The sequence below is a fragment of the Mastomys coucha genome, unplaced genomic scaffold, assembly GCF_008632895.1.
Source record: "Mastomys coucha isolate ucsf_1 unplaced genomic scaffold, UCSF_Mcou_1 pScaffold6, whole genome shotgun sequence".
In the NCBI taxonomy this organism is placed as follows: Eukaryota; Metazoa; Chordata; class Mammalia; order Rodentia; family Muridae; genus Mastomys; species Mastomys coucha.
Genome location: NW_022196912.1, coordinates 93,759,699 through 93,775,384, shown reverse-complemented (window position 1 = coordinate 93,775,384; position 15,686 = coordinate 93,759,699). Strand labels below are relative to the sequence as shown.

General features: G+C 36.5%; 1 protein-coding gene across 3 annotated transcripts in view; it reads right to left on the bottom strand.

The window, feature by feature from the left end:
- Mpp5 (membrane palmitoylated protein 5) overlaps positions 1 to 15,686 on the bottom strand; it is an 84,262-nt gene that overhangs the window by 67,857 nt on the left and 719 nt on the right. Inside the window, exon 1 of one of the 3 annotated variants that reach the window (XM_031356292.1) lies at positions 15,595 to 15,619. The exons of the other annotated variants lie outside the window; for them this stretch is intronic. The gene's annotated coding sequence lies outside the window, so the exon portion shown is untranslated. Of the gene's footprint in view, positions 1 to 15,594; positions 15,620 to 15,686 lie in introns of those variants that run through there. 3 annotated transcript variants of the gene reach the window in all.

Below are 15,686 nucleotides of genomic sequence, written 5' to 3'. Positions count from 1 at the left end.
TGCCATCCACTCCTGCAAAACAGTGCTGCATGCCATCCACTCCTGCAAAACAGTGCTGCATGCCATCCGCTCCTGCAAATGCACACAAAAAACTGCAAAAACATACACAACTTTTTTTTGAAGATTTATCTTTATGTGAATGAACATTTTGCCTGCATGTATGTGATTGTTGCTTTAAAAGGACATTGAATCACTTGGAATTAAGAGTTACAGACAGCTATGAGTCACTGGGTACTGGGAACTGAACCTGTTGTCTTTGTAATTTCAAAACTAATATTAACTTTAAAAACTAAGCACAGAGGTTTTAAATTTCAAGAGGGACACCAACACTTTCAAATATATCAGGCTGGGGATGTATGTGGCTTAGGGGTAGCAATTTCCTGTGTATGAAGCTTTGGGTTTGATTCCCTGAAACTGGAAAAAAGGTCAGGTTCATAACTTCTGACAGCATTCTATTATCATCTTAATGACTCACAATAACAAGGAGGAGAGAGACAGCACAACAGGTACAAGCACTTGGCATGCAAGCATGATCACCTGAATGTGATCCCTGAACCTATGGTGCAGAGAGAGAACTAAGTTGTCCTTTGACCTCCACATGCGTGCCACAATACATACTCACATGTGTATACACACACACACATACACATGCATACGCACATGCACACGCGCACACACACACACCATACAAACACAATAATAATGCATTTTTTAAAAGACAGAATAAAAAAATACTCAAGGAATTCTAGTTATTAAACTTGCATGGCTATTGCTTTGTTCTAAATGTATTCACTATGGAGTCTCTCCATTCCCTCCAGTCAATCATTTCCCTTAACATATGCTTACATAAAGTTTTACGTCTCTAAAACTTCATTACAAGATATTTCAACTTCTAACACTGACTGATTTACAGCCTACCAGAGAAAAAACATTTCAAAGCTCAGTAAATTCATAGATGATTGCCTCTATCTAGATGGCTGGCTGGTATACAAATTAAAAATACTGGGGGAAGGGATATTGCTTTGTCAAAGAAGTAGTACCAAAAAACCAGTTTAGAGTTACTGGGACAAGAATATTAACAAAAATGAAAACTAATCACAACAAGACACGGCAAGACTAATCTTTAAGTTTAGACTGAGGAAGTTGTAACAGTATATTCAGGTCTATAAAGTGAAGATGTGTCACCAGAACAGGAAAAAAGTCTTAACAAGGAAGATGGTGAATACATATGTCACCAAACAAGAATACAATGAACTTTTGGTTCCACAGTATTATTGAGAGTACAAACAATGCTCTAGTTTCCTTTGTGTTTGGCTGCTGTTGTTTGAGACAGTCTTAGGTGGCCCAGCCAAGACAGCTGGTACTCACTCTGCAACTTACACATTAACTTGTGGCTATCCTTTACTGCCTTGTACCCTTATATTTAAGAAACCTAAAATCTACCATTGAAATCAAATAAGAACAAAAGCTCAGTACAATGTTAACTGCTGACTGCTGTACCAGAACTACAGAAAGAGAATCCTAGGAGAACTGGCATAAAAAGAAAAGAATACAACACTCAAGTGATTCATTACACAAAGTGTTAACACAAACACATTAATACTAGTAAAAATGAACAAACGCTTTCCAAACACCACTGAATTTCAACTCTCCCAATTAAAAAGTATATGGAATGAGCCATCTTGAATCCCAGCACTCAGGAAGCAGAGGCAGGCTAATCTCTGAATTCAGAGAGAGCTTGGTCTACATAGTGAATTCCAAGTCAACCAAGGCTACATTACTAAGAGCCTTCCCCTTCCTCCCAAATAAGTAAATACATAATGAGAGGCAGAGCCTAGGGAGACAGTATACAACAGCTTATTTCTAAAGAGTTTAGTTTGCCTAGCATGTACAATCCCTAGAATGGGGGGGGGGTGGGGGTGGGATGGGGGCAAGTTTATACTAAATATAATCTAGTGGGAAACTCAAAATAATGTTTGAGAGTCAAACAGAAAAGCTGTATAGAATTTGAATTTATGACATAAGTGAACTGTTTATGGTAGAGCAATGAACGACTTCCCCCTTCTAACTTTCACTACTACTGCAGAGAAAAATACCTGACCTAGATGTACAATTATCTTATCAATGAATCTTGGACTATGACAGCAAAATCAAATACTTCTATAAAGTTACTAAAGCAAATTATTGATGATTATCTAATCTACTTAAAATATATTTAAATATAATGGTAGTCAGGAAGCTGACTCAGTAGAATCACAAGTTTGAGGCCAGCATGGAACATACAGTAAACTAGAAGCCAGTTGAGGATATATAAGAAGACTGTCTCTCTCTCTCTCTCTTCTCTCTCTCTCTCTTTCTCTCTCACATATACACACACACACATAATCCAAATAAAAACCCAACAATAATAATTTAAAAAATATATCTAAATACAACTCATCTCTATCATCCTTCACTACACCAAATCTAGCTCATATTCTATATCCCACTTATTTTTTTAACTTTTTATGGAGAGCCCAATATATACCAGAAACTATGTCTCTTATTCTTGATACACCATCTCAGTTAACCTTCAAAATAAAACCCATGAGTTAATCACCAGTATAAGTTTATACTTATGTAGACAAAATTAGTTCAGAACATGTGACACTCCCACTTCAATTTTCTAGCCAACCTAAAAGAAACAAAATTGTCATTAGGGAGATAGCCCATTACATTTGTATGCAAGCATAAAGACCTAATTTTGATCCCCAGAACCCATGTGAAAAGCAAGAACTGTGAGTGCACACTTGTAATATCAATGATGGAGGGACAGAGACAGCAAGATTCATGGGCTTGCTGGCTAGCCTAGCTTAATTGGTGAGTGGAAGGCCAGCAAGACATGGTCTCAAACAGTAAGATGGACAACTCCTAAGGAACACTAATACCTATAGTTGTCTGGCCTCTACATACATGCACCCACAAATACACACAGAGTTAAGAAAAAAATGAACAGAACTGCCTTAGATTCCAAATTCTTGTTGGGCAGTGGTAGCACACGCCTTTAATTTCAGCACTATGGAGGCAGAGGCTGGCAGATCTCTTGAGTTTGAGGTCAGCCTGGTCTACAGAGTGAGTTCCAGGACAGTCAGGGCTACACAGAGAAACCCTGTCTCAAAAAGCCAAACCAAACCAAAACAACACCAAAAACCTAATTTCTTAGTTTATAAGATTAAAAAGACTTCAATATTAGGTCAAAGTTAAAATTGAAGCAAATAATAAAAATGAGATTAAGCATACAGTATGTTCTATCCTGAAATGTTTTTCACAACATACTTTTAAATTTCTTTTAGATTTTATTTTATGCATATGAATGTTTTTCCTGCATGTATATATACAGACCACATGTGACCCACAGAGGTCAGGAAGAGGCTTAAATTCCCTAGGAGTTAGATGGCTATGAGCCACCACATTGGTCCTAGGAACTGAGCCTGGGTCCTCTGCAAAGAAGCAAGTACTCTTCACTACCAAGCCATCTCTCCAGCCCCACTAAATGCCCAACATCAACTGGTCTCTTTCTCATTCCTGGAGATTCTCCAATTCTTCAGATAGCAACTGAAAGTCTTACAATTGTCATCTACCTCCATCTACCTGCAGTATGGTGAAGATCTGCCTCCACTTCAGACGTCAGCCTTATGTCCTAAGCCTCCTGTAATTCTGACCACACAGCTATTTATTAACCATCAATTCCCAAGATCCCTTCCTAAAGAACTCAAGAAGGCACTTTGCATACAATCCCTGGTTTACATAAAAGAATGCAACTTAGGAAATGCACATGGGAGAGATGCATAGGCGAAAGCATGAGGGTAAGAAGACGGTATGGTTCCTGTCTTCTCAGGTGCACCACTCTCCTACACTCACCAACCCAGAAGACTCTGAATGCTACCATTTAGAGTTTTTTTTTTTTTTTTTTTTGCTTTTTTGCGACAGGGTTTCTCTGTGTAGCCCCGGCTGTCCTGGAACTCACTCTGTAGACCAGGCTGGCCTTGAACTCAGAAATCCACCTGCCTCTGCCTCCCAAGTGCTGGGATTAAAGGCATGCGCCACCTTAGAGTATTTTTAATGTAAGCTTTATTTTCATAGCACAATTGATTTAATCACTGGCTACTGGTAACTCTACTCCATCTTAACTCCTCAGAGTTACAGAACTAACTTCTAAGCATGCCTTGATCTTTCTGGTGGCCAGTCCCAACCTCAAGCTACTCAAGGGTCCAGGCAAGAATGCGTCATTGCAACAAAAGACACTCTTATCACTAAGGAAATTCCAAGGGATTTAAAAGCTCTCAGTCAGGAATAGAGAACAAAGACCAAGCACATTTCTAATTGCATCACAACCACACTAAGCAGTAAGATATTCAGATAAAAAGACATTGTTTCTACCCACATGGAGCTTAATTAGTAATCTGCTCAAGATCCTTCGCTCTAATTCAAGTATATTTTAAATACCAGGTAAGTTGAAGGTGTCTTTCTTCAAAATGATTGTAATCTTATCAAAAAGAGAATGTTAAGTAAGTCTTAAGTAGGCTGCTATACACTACAAAGAAAAACCAAGACTTGTAGTTAAAATGAATTTCCAATCTTCACTATCACTTACAATATGATTTTGAATAAATTAATTTGAATCTCAATTCCCTCATTTCCCAAAGAGAGAATACTGATAAAAACTTGGAAATGTGGTTGATAATACTTAAAGAATAGATACAAAGGCAACTGCACACAGCTTAACACATCAAGAGTGGAAACAAAGAATACCACTTGAACTAAGAGTTAGGGGAAAGCAAAAGGCACTTGTGATTTAGTCACAGTATATATTTGTATTGCTCTAAAGCACTAAGAAAGAATAAAGTAAAAAAAGAGAGAGAGAGAGAGATGATTATTATGGGGGCTAGAGATGCCTCAGTAGTTAAAAGCACTGGCTGCTGATCTTCCAGAGGACCCAGGTTTAATACCCAGGGTACACATGGTAGCTCACAGTATCTACAGTTCTAGGGGCTCCAATACCCTCCTCTGACTTCCAGAACACTGTGCACAGACATACATGCAGGAAAAACACCCATACACATAAAAAATTAGAAGTTTTTTTAAAAGGTGGTTATTTTTAAGTCTCGAAAAAGCTAACTTTCCTTTGGCTAGCTGTTAAGCATCTATTAATTCCTATTAAGTGAATCATTTTAAAAAATATTTAAAGGTCAGATGTACTGTCCTTAGATAGGTAAGTGTCTCATGACCTAACTCCTAGGAATCCCTTTGATACTCTAGTATGTATGTGTTCAGAGGAGGAGATGAAAGAACCACCAGACTAACAACTGCATTTTTGTTTTGTTTTTCTGAGTGTATCCCAGGCTGGCCTCAAACTCTCTATGCATCTGGGGACGACCTTGAACTTCTGAACATCTTGTTTTTACATCTTGAGTGCCTGAATTACAAGTGTGGCCCACACATTCAGTTTTTGTGCTGCTGGGAATCAAACCTAGCACTCTGTGCATACTAGTTAAGTACTCTACTTACTACATATCAACCCCAAATTAATTTCTAATACTAAAATTAAAGAGCTGTTTAGTAAATTTTTTTCTTCTAGGGTTAACAGTCAGGAAATATTTGGTGTTTGATATTTCAGGGCACAGTTAAATAAACAGAAAATAAAAGTCTCAACCCTCAGCTTACAAATGTGTTACAAGAAGGCTGGAAAGATGGCTCAGAAGTGAAGAGCACTTGTTGAATTTGTAGACAACCCAAGTTCAGTTCCCAGCCCCCATATGGTGGCTCACAACCATTTGTAACTCCAGCTTCAGGGGATCTGATGACTTCTGGCCTGTATGCATGTGGTGCACATATACACATACATACATACATACATACATTCAGGTAAAAGACATTATACAAAAAAATTTTTTTAAATGTAAAATAAAAAGTAAAAACTCATACATTTGTTATAAAGAATGTATATAATGTCACTGAATACTGTTATAGAGTAACATATTAAGACTGTGCGAATAGAAGCAGTTCAGAAGTTTCTTGTGGAATCAAGAGTAAACAAAGGGAATCTTACTTACTCATGATTGGTAAGACCAGTATAGATTGACCCAGAGCCCTCACAAATGCTAGGCAAACATCATATTGAGCGATATCAAGAACCATTCTGCTTCTATAATCCTTTGAGGATTTAACTATTAAATATTTAGGTTTTAAATATTCAGGCTTTTCATAATTCTTTTCAGATGTGCATAAATAACTAGAGAAGTCAACAAGCTTATTTCAAAATATATAGACTAAATCAGTAATAACAATTATTATAAGGAGTAAATAAAGCCGAAAAACTCAGACTACCTAATAGAAGTAGCCCCAGTAGCCAGCACTGTGTAGTACTAACAAAAGAAGAGACGTATCAGCGGAAAGCAAGAGCTCACAGATAGATGCTCGCACATTATACAAAGGTCTCTGGAAAAGAGACAAGGGAAAGTAAGTGCAGAAGAAAAAAATCTTTTTGAAAAACGGATATGAAATCTCACACTATATAACATTTTACCCAAAATGGATCATAAACCTAACTCTAAAATATAAAACCATGAATATTGTATAAGGAAATATAGGACAATCTCTTTATGTTAGGCAAATAGTAGTTAAATAATAATATCAAAAATTCCCAGCTGGTCAGTGGTGACGTATGCCTTTAATCCCAGCACTTGGGAGGCAGAGACAGGTGGATTTCTGAGTTCAGGGCCAGCTTGGTCTACAGAGTGAATTTCAGGACAGACAGAGCTATACAGAGAAACCCTGTCTCGAAAAGCTAAAAAAAATTTAAATAAATAAATAAATAAAAATAAAAATAAAAGTAAATAAAAATAAATATTCCCCCCAAATGGCAAAGGTGAGCAGAGGACAGAAGCACTTGCTGCTCTCTCGCAGAAAACCTACTGTCAGTTCTCAGCATCCATGCCAGGCGGCTCAGTGCCTATAACTCCAGCATCAAGGGTATCAAACATTCTCTTCTGCCGCAGTTCCAATTTATGAATACTTTATTTATACATGCACATACCCACACATGCCTACAAATAATTAAAAACAAACAAACAAAAACAAAAAGAACCAACTCCTGAAACTTGTCCACAGATCTGCATACTTAGCGGGCGTGTACATGTTACTAAACATATTTTAGATCCTCCAAATCCATTAAAATTGTAACAAAGTTAAATACCTATTAAATTTAAACTAAATGTTTCTTCTAAAACTATTTCCTACAGTGATTTTTAGGGGGGGGCTGACTTAAAGGAGAGGTGTATAGGCAAAACCCAAAGATGAAATCAAGCACACTTTTTTTTAAACAGGTACAGTAATACACGGCATAAAGACTTTCGAGTAAAGACAGACTACATTAAGACACTGACCCCAAAAGACTATAGTGAATCACACTTATGCTGATGTTCATGTAAACAAAACCTTCTGCATATAAAAGTACAATATGTACAATTATGTGCAGTATGTATACTTGATAATGGCAACAAATTACCCCACTGTATTGTTTTTATGACATACTATACTTCTAATCATTATTTTAGAGTCTATGCCTACATATAAAAAGGCTTACTGTGATGAAGTATGTTCTACTGAAATGGCAGTAAATACTGTATTCCAAGCTCTCAGAGTAACTGACCCATACCATTAAGCTTGTGTAAGCACATTTTGTGATGTTCACACCATGAAAAAATACAAATGATATATCACATTTCTCAGAAACATACACATGTCAGTAGGTGATGCACAACCCATAAAGTTTTATTGGAACATAGTCATGGTTGTTTGGATAACTACCTTTGCACTCTAACAGCAGAACTGAATACCTACAACAGAGGCAAAATGATGCATGGAGCTTAAAATATTTACAGAAAGTAATCTTCCCCTGCCTTATGAGATCAAAAAGACAACCTAAAAGGCTTCAAAGCCTTTATGTTCAGGGTGTTTGAGCGAACTAAAAATAGGAACCATAAACTTAAGAAACAAGAAGGCCAAATATTAGAATTCCTATGTTAAATATTTGGTAAACTCAAATTTTAAAAATTTGTCAAATTGAACAGCTCAATTATTAAGTTATTGAAATCTTGATCTTCACAACTAAGCTGTCTTCTGTAGTCTGACAGAAGAAAACCTTTCACAACTCAAATTATACTTAATGAGGATGCAAGTTTTTCCATTCACCTACATTTCATGACGGTATTAAGCTCAAAATCAAACAATCTAGCACTTAATTTATATTTTACTTCCCTTTTTAATGTACTCACTAGCAAGCAAGCAATCTACTCTGACCAACCCACAAATGTTCTAAGATATTTTGGTATAAAGAAGTAGAATGGATTTTGTTTGTTTCTTTAAAGTCCCTAAGTTTTCATGATAAATAAAAACTCTGAATTACATAATTTTGTCTTTGTTCAAAATAAAACCTCAGCAGCTAGAAACAGCTGTCCACAAATCCCAGTACTCATTAGGCTGAAGTAGGAAGATACTGAGTTCGAGGCTAGCCTGGGCAATACTGTGAGATCCTGTCATTCTTTCATATATATAATGCCTAACAATTTATATTACGGCAATGTTTTTACTACTTATACTATACTTCTAAACACTATTTTAGAGGTTATTCCTACTTAAAATATATATTCATTATACATGTAAAATTCACTGTCTTAAAGAACAGCTTGCCGGGCAGTGGTAACACATGCCTTGCCTTTAATCCCAGCACTTGGGAGGCAGAGGCAGGCGGATTTCTGAGTTCAAGGCCAGCCTGGTCTACTGAGTGAGTTCCAGGACAGCCAGGGCTACAGAGAAACCCTATCTCAACACTACCCTCCACCCCCTTAAAAAAAAAAAAAAGAAAGAAACAAAAACCAAAAAACGAAACAAGCAAATAACAAAAACCATTAATTCATTTTCTAACAATATTTTAACATGTCTATATAAACCCAGTGGAAGACTATTTGACTACAGTGATACATTATAACATTTTCTTAGATCACTTTGTAATTTTAAAGAAGAGTCCTCAGTCTACAAACTTCATTATGAGTCAACAAATTTTAAGCCCAGGACTGAGAGGACGGCTGACCTGATGAAGGAAGCACTTGCTTTGCTGCGCACGCATGAGGACTTGAGTTCAATCCCCGGAACCCACATGAAAAAGCCTAGCTGCTGTGGCTCTCACTAGGAAAATAAAGATAAGATCCCTGGGGCTCAGGTGCCAGCCAGCCTAGCTTAATCATTGTGCCCCAGGCCACAGAGAGATACAATCTCAAAAACCAAGGTGGACAGGCACTCCAGAACATCAAAGGTAGACCTCTAATACATACGCACATAAGCATGAACACACATGCACAAAGGAATTTTAACATGCAAAACATGCATACTTGTTAAAGGAATCTCAATTCTCCTAATTTTATACATAATTTACAATTTGCCCCAATGATTTTTTGTTTAAAATAATCCTAAAAGCACACTGGTTTGATTCAACCCTGAAAACCAGTATGAATAATGCTAATAGGCTAGTAGGGGAAAAGAAATCATGATCATCTCCACAGATGCAGACAAGATACAACAAAATTTGACAACCGTGTATGACAAAGAATTCAATAACCTGGGAAATACCAAGTTTCATTTAGTTAAAAGAATCCATCAAATGGCCTATTTTTTAAAAGTGAAAATGCAATGATCTCTCTTCATAAAATCACAATATATCAACTACTATGTTATTTGAAGGGGGATGGGGGAGAAAGCCAATGAGTCTAGGAAAAAAAAAAATCAGAGGCTGGAGAGCCGGCTCAGCAGTTAAGATTTACATGTGCTGCTTTTGCAGAGGAACCAGGTTACCAGCACCCACACGGTGGCTAACTCCATAACTCCAGTTTCAGGAGATCTTATGTTCTTTTTTGATCTTACAGGCACACACTTGGTGCACAGACACACATGCAAGCCAAATACACATCATATATATAATCTATTGGCATACATTACATATATATTTGGCACCAAATACTTAATAGGCTCAGCTACTTGGGAGACTGAGGCAGGAAGATCATTTGAGCTCAGCATTTCAAGTTCAGTCCAGATAACAAACTGTGTGTCAAAAAAGGGGAATGGGATGGGGGTGCAATGATGCATGCCTATAATCTTCAGTACTTAAGACACTGAGGCAGGATTTTTGAGTTCAAGACCAGCTTGGGCTACACAATGAGATCCCTATCTCAACAGATGCACAAAAAACAAAATACAAAGTCAACTTATACAATTTAATTGAATTTCCACATATTAATCATAAACTAGAAACTACTTTAATTACCATTTTGCCACATATAATGAAAAGAGTGAAATACTTAAAGACCTAATAATATACACAATCGTTTTGTTGAAAAATTTAAAACTCTCATGAACAAAATCAAGACTTAAATTAAATTAATCAAAAATTAATGAGGAGAAATGCTGTGTTATAAATTACTAGACACAGGCTTGGGTACTGTTTAGTGTTAAGCAGTTATCCAGATGCTCAAGACCCAAGTTTCAATTGTTAGTATTGCAAAATTAAATATAAATAAAAAAATTAACAAGATGAAGTCACCAAGAGTCCAGGTTGATTTATAGATAAATCCCAATCAAAATATCAATGTGGTATTTCTGTTGCTATCAACAACCTGATTCTAGGTATTATATGGAAAAGCAATGGAACTAAGACAAAACCACAGTGAATTTGAAAAGTTATACTTGGAGCATTCACATTACTGCTTGCTAAGACATGTTTAATATTAAATAGTCAAAACAACGCATTATTAGTAAAAAGACAGATAAATAGATCAATAGAACATACCAATATTGTGTTGTTTTGACAAAAAACATTGGGCATTTCAAGAACTCCTTTCAAATGTCATGAAAAAACAAGACAAATAGATGAAACTACTTATATTTTGCATTTTATACTGAAATTAATGCAATGGAACACTAAGTGTGAAATATAAAAATATATAACTTGTGGGAAAAAGTAAAGAAGGATCTCAATGAGCCTGGGTGAAGTAGATTCTTCACATACAATATCACAGATCAGATCCCTAAAATAAACAATTGCTCACCTGGACTTCATCCAAGTTTACACTGTTAACACCTCAAAAGACAGATATGAAGATGAAAAGGTTAATAGGTTAGGAGAAAAATCTTGGCAAATTACTTATCTGATAGAAGAAAAAGCACTATAAAGAACTATCAAAACTTGGGCTGGGGGTGTAGTTCAGCAGTAAAGCACATGCTTGAGTCTCTCAAAATTCTACAATAAGAAAATAGAAGTCTGGCAAGCTGGTACATGCAATGGTCCCAGCTACTGGGGAGGCTGAGGCAGGAAGATCACAACTTCAAAAACATACTGGAAAACAGAATAACACACCGTCTAAAAATAAATATATTTAAGAATAAATGATAGATAAATAAAAATGGCAAAGAATTTCATTATTTCACAAAATGCATGCAAATAAGCACATCAAACAATATTTAACACTATTAAGAGAACTCTTAATTTTAAAAATAAAATGTAATTTAAAAATAAAATATAACTACTATTATATGCCTGTAAGAATGGCGAAAATGAAAAAGGCTGATTATACCAAGTGCTGATAAAGATGTAAAACTACAGAACTCTCATACATTGCTGGCGGGAATGGAAAGTGGTTCAGCATCTTTGAAGAGAATTTCCCATGTTTATTATGTTTCCAGGGTGCTCCAAAGTACCACAAGCACAATGGTCTTTAATGAATCACAAAGTTGTGGGGCAGTGGTGGTGCATGCCTTTATTCCCAGCACATGGGAGGCAGAGGCAGGTGGATTTCTGAGTTTGAGGCCAGCCTGGTCTACAGAGTGAGTTCCAGGACAGCCAGGGCTACACTGAGAAACCCTGTCTCAAAAAACTAAAAAAGAATCACATAGTTAAAATTTTTTAATTCTATAAGCCTGACAGGTCCCCTGGGCTAAAATTAAAGTCCTATCAGAGCTATGCCCCTTCATCCTCCAGGTGCCAAAGACTAATCCATTTCCTACCATTTTCTACCTTTGGAAATCAAGCATATTCCTCTGCTTGGGGCTTCCTCTCTTCAATCTTCAAACATAGCAGCTATTTTTCCATCTAGAAGTTGTTTCTACTGTTGCCTCTTTCCCCCAGGTTTCACCCATTTCACCCCTCCTCTCTCTCCTTTTAAAGACTCGTGATAATTAGTCCCACCTGAATAATCTCCATATTCTAAGATGCTGATTAACAACCTAATTAAACTGACACATGACCAAATATATTCACAAGTTCTAACCATTAGAATATCTTCATGGGCCACTACTTTGCCTACTGAAGACAGACTTTGTTTTAATTTTGCTGCTGTTTTGTTTCATTTTTAAATACAGTTAAGTTAGACATGCTCACACTAAAAAACCTATTCACACAGACTTATGGCAGCTTTACAAACAATCACAAAAAGCCTAAAAACAAATGCCCTTCAGCTGGTGAATAGATAAATAAATGCTGGTATTCATACACGAGAAAACTGTGCTCAGCAATAAACTGGAAGGAACTGGGTATGCTCAGGATAGATGAATCTAAAATATATCACGCTAAATGAAAGGAAGGAGGCATGGTGCCTAAGCAGCACATATATTCATACTGGCAAGGTAAAGATTTGCATGGCACCTCCACAAAGAGGGTATGCAAAGCTTGGAGTATTCCACACCTTTACACAGACCTGCAAGACATGGCCTGTGTAAGAAGAAAAAGACTTCAAGAAAACAATGAAGAAGGTGCTGACAAGGCAGGTGTACAAGGTGGTGCACAAGCCTGAAGAGGAAGAACAATCTCCAGCTCAAGCAAAACACAGCTGGGCTTTGAACAATAGTCAGCATCTCAAACTACTCCCTCCCCAAAGAGGAAAGGTTCTGTGTGTCTTTCCACATATGTAAAGGAGGGGTATCTTTCACAGAGGATTTAATAAACTGTAAAAACTTCAAATGAATGGCAAGAAAAACGAAATAATACTGTTACGGATAAAATTAAATCATATCTTAAAAAGAGAGATTATAGGACGGAAATCTTTAGTTGCTAGGGATAAAGTTTGGGGGAAGGCTGACTTTAAAAAGGGAGAGTACATGAAACTTCTGTTTCTTGACTGTGCCAATATATAAAAGTTTAATCTTTTAAAGAAAGAAAACAAAGACACAATTTTTCATCCAAATGGTCAGAAAAATTTAAAACTGACAATGCTAACCATGGGTAAAGATAAGAAAACACTTCAGCTCATAGAGTAAATGCAGGGGAAAATCATTTGCCCTCAAGGGATGATCTGGCTGGAACCAACTGAGTTAAAAATGCACATCAAACTGCTGTCTACAGTTCGCTTTGCAGGTGGTATACACCTTGAGAAAACATACATTTTTCAGAGACACACAGACGGATACTCATTAAGCACTGTTTAAAGTATTTAAAAAAAGAAAAGAAAAAACTTCAGAAAAGGACTAAATTGTGTAGTTATTAAAAAAAAAAAAAAGGAAAAAAAAAACACACAAGTGAGGAGGGCAGGGCATACAACCCTGGCAGTTATTAATATGACATGGAGAAAGTGACTTACTGATTTAATTAACAATTAGAAAGGAGCCGGGCGTGGTGACACATACCTGCAATGTCAGTACTTAGGAGTCTAAGGCAAGAGAGTGAGTTTGGGGCCAGTCTAGGTTACACTACCAGGTGTAGGTCAGCTTGGGCTACGTACCAAGCAAGATCCTAGGGAGAAGTGGGCAGGTATGTGCAATGAGGACACCACTGAAAGTAGAATACCAAGACAAGTGTTAAACATTTACTTCAAACTCATCACCTCTTTTACAACCCTAACTTGTCTCTGAGACTTGAATATGTTCTGTACATATACAAGATTACTTCCAACTTAGTGATCCTGTAATTCAGTAAAGTGTATAATAAACACTCCGAAATCAGGGAAGCATCAGAGGGATAGGACACATTAATATACTCATACATAAGTCAGACCAATTTTTTCCCCAAAACATTTCCAAAAATATTGTTCACTGTAACATATATGAAAAGAAAGCATGAATTTTACCCGTGGAAAAGTTAAAAGAATATGCTAAATATTGTCTAATTGTTATGACAGTTAAATGTGTGTTAACTTTGTTAGACTACAGTGCTCACTTGAGTCCAATTTGAGTGTAAATGTTAATATAAAGGTAGTTTGTTTGTGATTAACATATATGATCCATGAAAGGACTTCAAGGAGATTATTCTCAATTATATGAGTTTATTAATGCATGCAGTGCACACAATAAAGGAGAAAACTTAACATAAGAGAACACCAAACAGTGGCTCAGAATTCTGGTCTACACAGTATCTTAAACAAAGAACAGAAGGATTTTAGACATGACAAGACAGAAAGCAGATTTGGCTTTTGGCTTACATAGGTGGGGAACTATGAGGGGTTGAGTCTGAGATTTTTAAACAGATCACAATACAGTAGCCTAGATGGAGGGCTCAGCATTAAAGAGTATATACTGCTCTTGCAGAGGAACCAAGTTATGTTCCCAGCACCCACAATGGGTGGGCCCCCGAGAGCCTGCAACTCTACTTCTAGGGGACTTCAACTCCTTTGGCTTCCACCTGCACATGCACTTACATGTCAATAGCCCGCCCCCATGCACATATAAATAAAAATAAATCTTTTTTTTAAAAATTACAATTTCTAAGATGACATGCATAGCTAAACCACGGTACCACTTTGGTAGAATTATATTTAGTCTCTCACCTATTTTAACATTCTAAAAAAAAAAAAAAACCACTAAGAGCCCACTATTATTGTCAAATTCAGGGTGATGACTTTTAGTTATTACTGGCAAATTTACTCAATTTTTAGAAGATTAAGAATCTCTTTTTATATCTTTGTTTTACCTATAAACTCTTTAAATTTTAATGTAAGCCTGCTACAACAGTTTAGAATGACCTTTTAAGCAAGAAATCGTGTCCACGGAAATACTATAAAAACGGCTCATTTTCTAGAAAGAGTAGTTAATTTTCATTCCCACCAATATCTATACTTCAAAGACACCAACCAGCACATCACATAATTTGTTCCTGTTGCAAAATTTAACAAGTTATTAATTTCTGGCATAATTAAAAAGGATAATTAGAATACTATCATTAAAACATGACAGTGCCTTATTAAAACCTGAAATACCTTCCATCTTATCCACTAAATCAAAACTTTAGAATTCTTGCTACACTGGCTTTCAGAATTTAAGTTCTTGAAAGTGTAAATTAGACACAACACACTAACTAAAAAAAAACAAACAAACAAAAAAAACCTCCTTCCTGGGTGCTGCATTAATTTTAGAGTTAAAGTGTCATGGAAAACTTTTCAACCGAATCTAAATTCCATACACATTACTGTGTGTCAATCAGCTGGACAGAAGGTGAGAGCTATCCTTAGTTAAGTTACGTAATTTACAACAAAGATCGTTCCAAACGGCATTCATTGAAAGTAGCTCGCAAGCATTTACAGGCTTCAAAGTTCAACTGAGACAGTCCCCCGTCCCCCGTCTCAGTTCTGAGAAAGCCGCTGCAGACGCCGGCTTTTCTCATAGCACTGGTC